Source organism: Branchiostoma floridae, chromosome 5 (genome assembly GCF_000003815.2).
Source record: "Branchiostoma floridae strain S238N-H82 chromosome 5, Bfl_VNyyK, whole genome shotgun sequence".
NCBI classification, from domain to species: domain Eukaryota; kingdom Metazoa; phylum Chordata; class Leptocardii; order Amphioxiformes; family Branchiostomatidae; genus Branchiostoma; species Branchiostoma floridae.
Genome location: NC_049983.1, coordinates 21095035 through 21101794, shown reverse-complemented (window position 1 = coordinate 21101794; position 6760 = coordinate 21095035). Strand labels below are relative to the sequence as shown.

The following is a 6760-nucleotide window of genomic DNA, read 5'->3' as shown; positions in this document are numbered from 1 at the left end:
ATTAAACGTTATACAAACAGCACGCGTGCGGCGGAGCGCGTATTTTTCTCCAGGCGGAGGTTTCGGTCGACGCCTCCCGACCGAAATCTCTGCTTGGAGAATCTATAGACGCGTCCCTCACTTTCTCTTTTAGTTTATAATATGCTATACCGACCGTTCGTTCATATTGTACTTAGAGTAATTGTTTCATCTGCAAGTCTCATCAATCAGTCAAAGAGAAAGTTCCCATTTATCAAGCCAAGTTGTCAATCCTTTAAAATCTTACCAAGCGTTCCAACTTAAAATTACATTTAGTTCTTATCTACGCACACTGTATCGTTTTCAATGTGTTTGTGACACTAGCAAGAGGGTTTTTTTCCAGCTTGAAATCACCTTCCTTGAAATAATCAAAACTATGAGATAGCTCAGAGTTTGTCCTACCATTGTCATTTTTAATCACGTCTCCAGGGTTTACCCTACAGTTTGCTAGTTACATTTCATACTCACACTAGATCACACTAGATTAGATAAGTAAGATATTGTGTTTTGATCTGTGATGTTGCATATAAGGGGCATGTGATGATGCATAGTCAATATTAAATGCACCTTGTATTAATCCAGAAGGGTCAACTTTCTATTCTTTCCTACCTTCATCTGAAGTTTATGATAACTAGCCCTAAGTGCTATTGAACAATATGAAATAAACAACGTCATATTTGTTAAATACTAGCCAAATTTTATTGAACAAACATGTCATGTATAAATATCAATGCCAAATTAGAAACAAGATTTGTAATCAAACAACAACAATTTATAGCCAGAGTTATATAATTACAGTTGAGTGAAATGATGTACAAACTTGTCGTGGGGAACCACTCATATATATATATCATGGGACTGAGCAAAAATGCATGCTGAGGTCAGTTAGTTGATCAAAACTAGTTGGATCTAGTTGGTTGGTTGGGCCAAAAACATAATAAATGATCCCATTTGCAGGATATCTTAGTTCGCATGAAAGGTATTTACACAGTTTTTAACCTCCATGTTAGTTAAACAAATTTCAAGAAACCATTGTTTAACAGTCAGTGCTGAGTTTGTCTAACAATGAATCAAACATGGTTTGTTTTGTAGTTATCTGTTCCTAAACAGACCAAACAAGTGCTTTCATAAGTTTCTCAGTGTGTCAAAATGCCCACTGGTGCAAATAGCACAGTGCAAGGTTTTAATGTGCTTTACTGAATTCAATGACATGTCCCAAAAAGGTACATAATAGTCTATTGTCATTAACAAATTTTTACTGCTGTTAAACTGCATCTATCTATATCCATGGTGGTATTGTTGTGAAGATTAATTTGTGGATTGTTTCTGATTATGATGTTAGAATAAAATGAATGGTTGCTAGTGCTAGAACATGCAGACATTCCCATTTTGACCAAGGAGCTTTCATCAGACATGGCTGCTGCTGGGCTTTATGTCAATTTTGGTTGTTTAGAGAGGTGTGAAAGACCCCTGAAAACTACAAAAATGTTGCTGGTAATGGGTAAGACAGTAGGTAGCTTGGGAAGGGTTCTAAACTCTGTAAGAATGGATGGGACTGTTTTGATGTGCTGACAGGTGGTTGCTTGGCCAAGTTTGTCTAATTCCCATCAAGCCAAATGATGTCACTGGCTAAAACAGCTGTCCCCCTCCTCAGATCCACAGCACAACATCACCTGTATAAAACATGATATTTCATAGTATGTTATGAAATATAAATATCAAGAATCTTCATTCACAATGACTACTCATTGTTACATCCTAATGACTATACTGTCAACTACATAGAAATGTAACATTTTGAACAAAGTGCATGATATTTCAGTAATAAAGAAATTATAAAATGTCATTATCTATTATGCAGATTAGATGCTAAGTAGCACAACACATACTTCTTGGAATTGGCCATTTGTCAAGCTTCTTAATCTTATGTCTCCACCATTAAGTCCCTCCCATTTACCACAAAAGGAATCATTAATGAATTTCTGCATTAAAATGGAAATAAGGTCATCATGAGCATTACCCACATGCCCCTATCCTAGAGCTTAACCTACATGTCTTATAGGAAATCCCTACCATTGACCAGAAGAAATTAGCAGTTTCTGCATCAAATATGCACATGAAGTACTCACTAACATAATTCACATTTTGCTGTATGCACCTTCCCTTCACCTCCAATATGACATCCATAGCATTAATTATGAGAGAAATAGTCCAAATTATCATGATTATGCTCATTCGGTCCTTATTAGTATCCAGGATATACTTGGATATAATTCATTATATTGACATGTTTAGCTAACCTCCCTATACTATGGGTATAAATTTTATACCACGTACCAAGTTTGTCAAAGGGAACATACTAGTAATATTCGGACATTAATTATGCAATCAAGGTGTTTAGTAGCACAAGTAGTATAATATTGAAATATGTCATTGGCATAACCTCAGTCAAAAGTCCTTTTGAGCTGAATATTCAAAACTACCCTCATTCCTACTTCAGATATCATCTTGCTAAATATCATAATATTGTTGCTATTATCATGCAAATTAGGGCATTATTAACAACATTTATAGCAATTCATGTCCATAAACAGAAAACATGTTACTGTAATTTCCATCTGTCATACTGCCATGATACTGGTAGTTACTGTTCATTGATAACACATAACTATTATACAAACATTGGATAATATCACTCACATCTCCCCCTCCCCACTACTCTACTTATACTTTTTATAGGTTATATCATCATAATGATCACAGTTTACAGTATAACACTCATCTCTATCCCCCTCACTACTCTTACAGTTTACGGTATAACAATAAATCTCTATCCCCCTCACTACTCTTACAGTTTACAGTATAACACTAATCTCTATCCCCCTCACTACTCTTACAGTTTACAGTATAACACTGATCTCTATCCCCCTCACTACTCTTACAGTTTACAGTATAACACTAATCTCTATCCCCCTCACTACTCTTACAGTTTACAGTATAACACTCATCTCTATCCCCCTCACTACTCTTACAGTTTACGGTATAACACTCATCTCTATCCCCCTCACTACTCTTACAGGTTACGGGATAACAATAAATCTCTATCCCCCTCACTACTCTTACAGTTTACGGGATAACAATAAATCTCTATTCCCCTCACTACTCTTAAAGTTTACGGGATAACACTGAAACCTATTCCCCCCAATACCCTTAAAGTTTTCGGTTTTACCATAAATCTCTATCCCCCTCACTACTCTTACAGTTTACGGTATAACAATAAATCTCTATCCCCCTCACTACTCTTACAGTTTACGGTATAACAATAAATCTCTTCCCCCCTCTCTACTCTTACAGTTTACGGAATAACATATATCTCATTCCCCCTCGCTACTCTTTCAGATTACAGACTAACATTAATACCTTTCCCCCTCTCTACTCTGAGAGTCTTAGGGGTAACAATAAATCTCTATCCCCCTCACTACTCTTACAGTTTACGGCATAACAATAAATCTCTATCCCCATCACTACTCTTACAGTTTACGGTATTACAATAAATCCCTATCCCCCTCTGTACTCTTAGTGTTGACCGTATAACACTAATCTCTATCCCCCCCATTACTCTTACAGTTTACAGTATAACACTCATCTCTATCCCCTTCCACACTTCTCTTACAGGTTACACTGATATTATCACACTTATCTCTATCCGCCTCACTACTCTTACAGGTTGCAATATAACACTCATCTATTTCCCTCCTCACAACTAAGTACTCTTACTAACAGGTTACAATATTAAACTTATCCCTTACTCCTCACAAGTTGAATAAAACTCAGTTAACAGTATGTACTATGTGTCAGCTACTCAGCTGGAAGAAAAAATAGAAGAATTTGGCCAAATAGGGACAACTAAGTGCCATGGGATTGCAATCTTTTTTTACTGGATGCAAATACAACAGATATTATTATTATTATTATTATTATTATAATTTTGTAGTCTATCCAGCTATCTATGTACCATCCATCCTTGGAGTCAATTTATAACCGTTACCTTATAAAAGTGTACTTCTTTGATCATTCTTGGCAAAACATTGATTACCTCAGCTGAGTCTGCTAAGATGAACAAGACAACCTAAATGTACCTCCTAGAAGTAATGGTAAAGACTTGTTGTTTCTTTTGATACACAATTGCTGTTTTGATACACGTTCTGTGGTTCAATTCGTAATACATTTTAAACCAGCTTTGTTGTCCTGTGGCTTAGCAACTATTATCTGTTTTTTGCTGGATTTTTTTCGACCTCCTGTATTAGTTTTCGGGTTTTCAGAGGATGTCAGGCTATGTAACGCATTGAAGGATAGATTTTTCACGGCCAAATTCTCCGCTGTTTTCGATTAAAATTTCTCTGAGCGCCAAATATATCCTCACTAACAAATTCTGAGTCAGAAAATTTGTCACGTATATCAACATTTTACACCAAGCCATGCAGGTTTGCACCTCGGTGGTTATTGTGTTTACAAGAAATACCGACGATAAAGCAAATTTGTCACATGTAACAGGGCCCGCCCAGTAAAAAAACCTCATAGGACTTACACTACGAACACCAGCATGTTGACGAAAAATCGCTAAAACGTGACCTAGGCAGACTTTGAATTACGTATCTACCCAGATTTCAAACCAACGGGATTTTCACACGGGATATAGACAAGGGTTAAACGGTTCTGACGCACCATCAAATGAATAAGGATCTAAGTGCGAAAAGCAAACGCCCCCAATCTGAAAATCGCCGAATTTTCAACTTTTTACGACGCTGCCATTTTGCTAATTTAACTGTGTTCCAAGTTTGATCATAAAACAAATTAAAATCGTTGTAAAACCCCACAGAAATGGATTAAATGGAGAGCAGATAGCAAACACATCCGACACTTACCGTCATTTCGCTGAAAGGTCACACATCGTGATGCAATCAGCTGTCAACTCGGATGAAATTTCATCTCGTTGGCGCGCGGGAAAACTGCGCCCTTAGCAACGGCGTTACTATGCACGGCGGATGGATACTTAAAAAAATAAAAACCGTTCCATCGACGTTCGATATACTACATGGCTGGGCGGCTGGAACACCTAAAGCGTAGCCAAACGAAAAAGAAAGGGGGTCAGCCAAAACTGGGTAGCAACTTGACTCACAGAGAGAGGCCTGCCAAACCGTATGGCAAACGCGTGTCGGGCACAAACTGAGCAATGTGTTTGTCAACAACAGCTGAGCCAAAAGAATCAGGCAAATTGGCTTCTGTCAACAAGGCACATAGTCAAACACGAAACCTTGCTGTGGATGATTAGCTGCCAGAGACCATAGGGTTCAGACTGACGAACGCTGGCGACGTTGTGGAAGTTAGGACAGAAGCCAACATAGACATTAAGAACATGATTCTTTCCCCTCACGATGATGATGATGAGTAGCGAGAAAAGTTACTGGCATCTCTCCCACAGTCAGTCACAGAGATCACTCCTGAGGACAAGTTCTAGGCCCCGACTTGTTTCACAGCAACGATTTCTTACAGTGTCCTCGAATACGCATGTAATACGCTAGCCTCTACCAGACTCCGGCCTGGCCGAATAGTAATAGGGGACTTTGGCCAAGTGAGGAATAAAAGCCCAGTAGAAGTTAAGGCCTAGGAGTGAACTGACCGGCCGGCGGAGATAGCTGAATAGACTGCAAAAGACTGACTAAAATCACTGTAAAATCCTTATTTGTCCATATTTGACCGAATTCTTCTTCTATTTTTTTTTATCCAGCTGACGGCATCTGCTTGGAGACGACAATACAACGGTTATAAAGTTAGTTGTACTTTTTTTTAAGGTAGAATGGTTTTAGAAAAGAAAAATGTCCCTCCGACAGCGTCTTCATATGCCCATATGTGACTAGGACTAGGATCCTGCTCCTCTGATGAACTAGAAGTGAAACTTCGACAGTCCCACAAACTATCAGGTGACATTGCCACGCGGTAGTGCGAACGGATTTCAGACCGATGTCTGACACAGATACCCGGAGTTCAGCTGTCCTGACGGAACTGTGTGTCAGTTGCAGCAGATGCTCTCAGTTGATGCTTGACCTTGGCTAGCCTCCAATAATAAAAGTAGGGCTTTGAAAATTACGCACATGTGTGCATAGAAAGGAACCGATATCTCCTGGAGTTGACCCTGTAAGATGTATCCAATCTAGTAATTCTTACCCAATTTCATGAGTGATGTGGACTAATGGTAAAGTAAAAGGTTTTAGCATTATTTTCTAAATCTATTAGCACAGCGGCTGGTTGGCCTATCATAATGAGGCGAATAAACTACTAGTAACGTTACCTCGAACAGGCTTGTTCGGCGTCAGGATAAAGCATTACAATTTACACCCTCGGAAATCTCTTGAAAAGTGTTAAAAAAATACCCGAAAAATTTATTGCAGCCGCGTGAAAAAACTTCTGCCCAATTGTCTAGTATTCACATAATACTATATATAGTTTCTGGCGAATGGAATTTCAAGCGGCGGACACGAGTAGCCGGTAGCCAGGCAGACCGGTGGTAGACAGAGCCACCCACGTGATTTTGTTACAATGTAAACAAATATGGCGGATGTGTTGTAGCAACGAGGACCGCTTCACTAAGCAACCACAAAATACTATTCATCCGCGTCGGTTATCCTCAAACATCCATTCGTGAAACAGACAATGTCTACTAATAACGGATGTATAACTAATA

General features: G+C 38.6%; 1 long non-coding RNA gene across 1 annotated transcript; it reads right to left on the bottom strand.

Moving 5' to 3' along the window:
- Positions 1–697: 697 nt before the first annotated feature.
- Positions 698–5127, bottom strand: LOC118416685. Its single transcript, XR_004831248.1, has 2 exons — positions 4944–5127; positions 698–1691 (listed from the first exon to the last, which is right to left on the bottom strand). It is a non-coding gene; the product is annotated as an uncharacterized LOC118416685 (long non-coding RNA).
- Positions 5128–6760: the final 1633 nt, after the last annotated feature.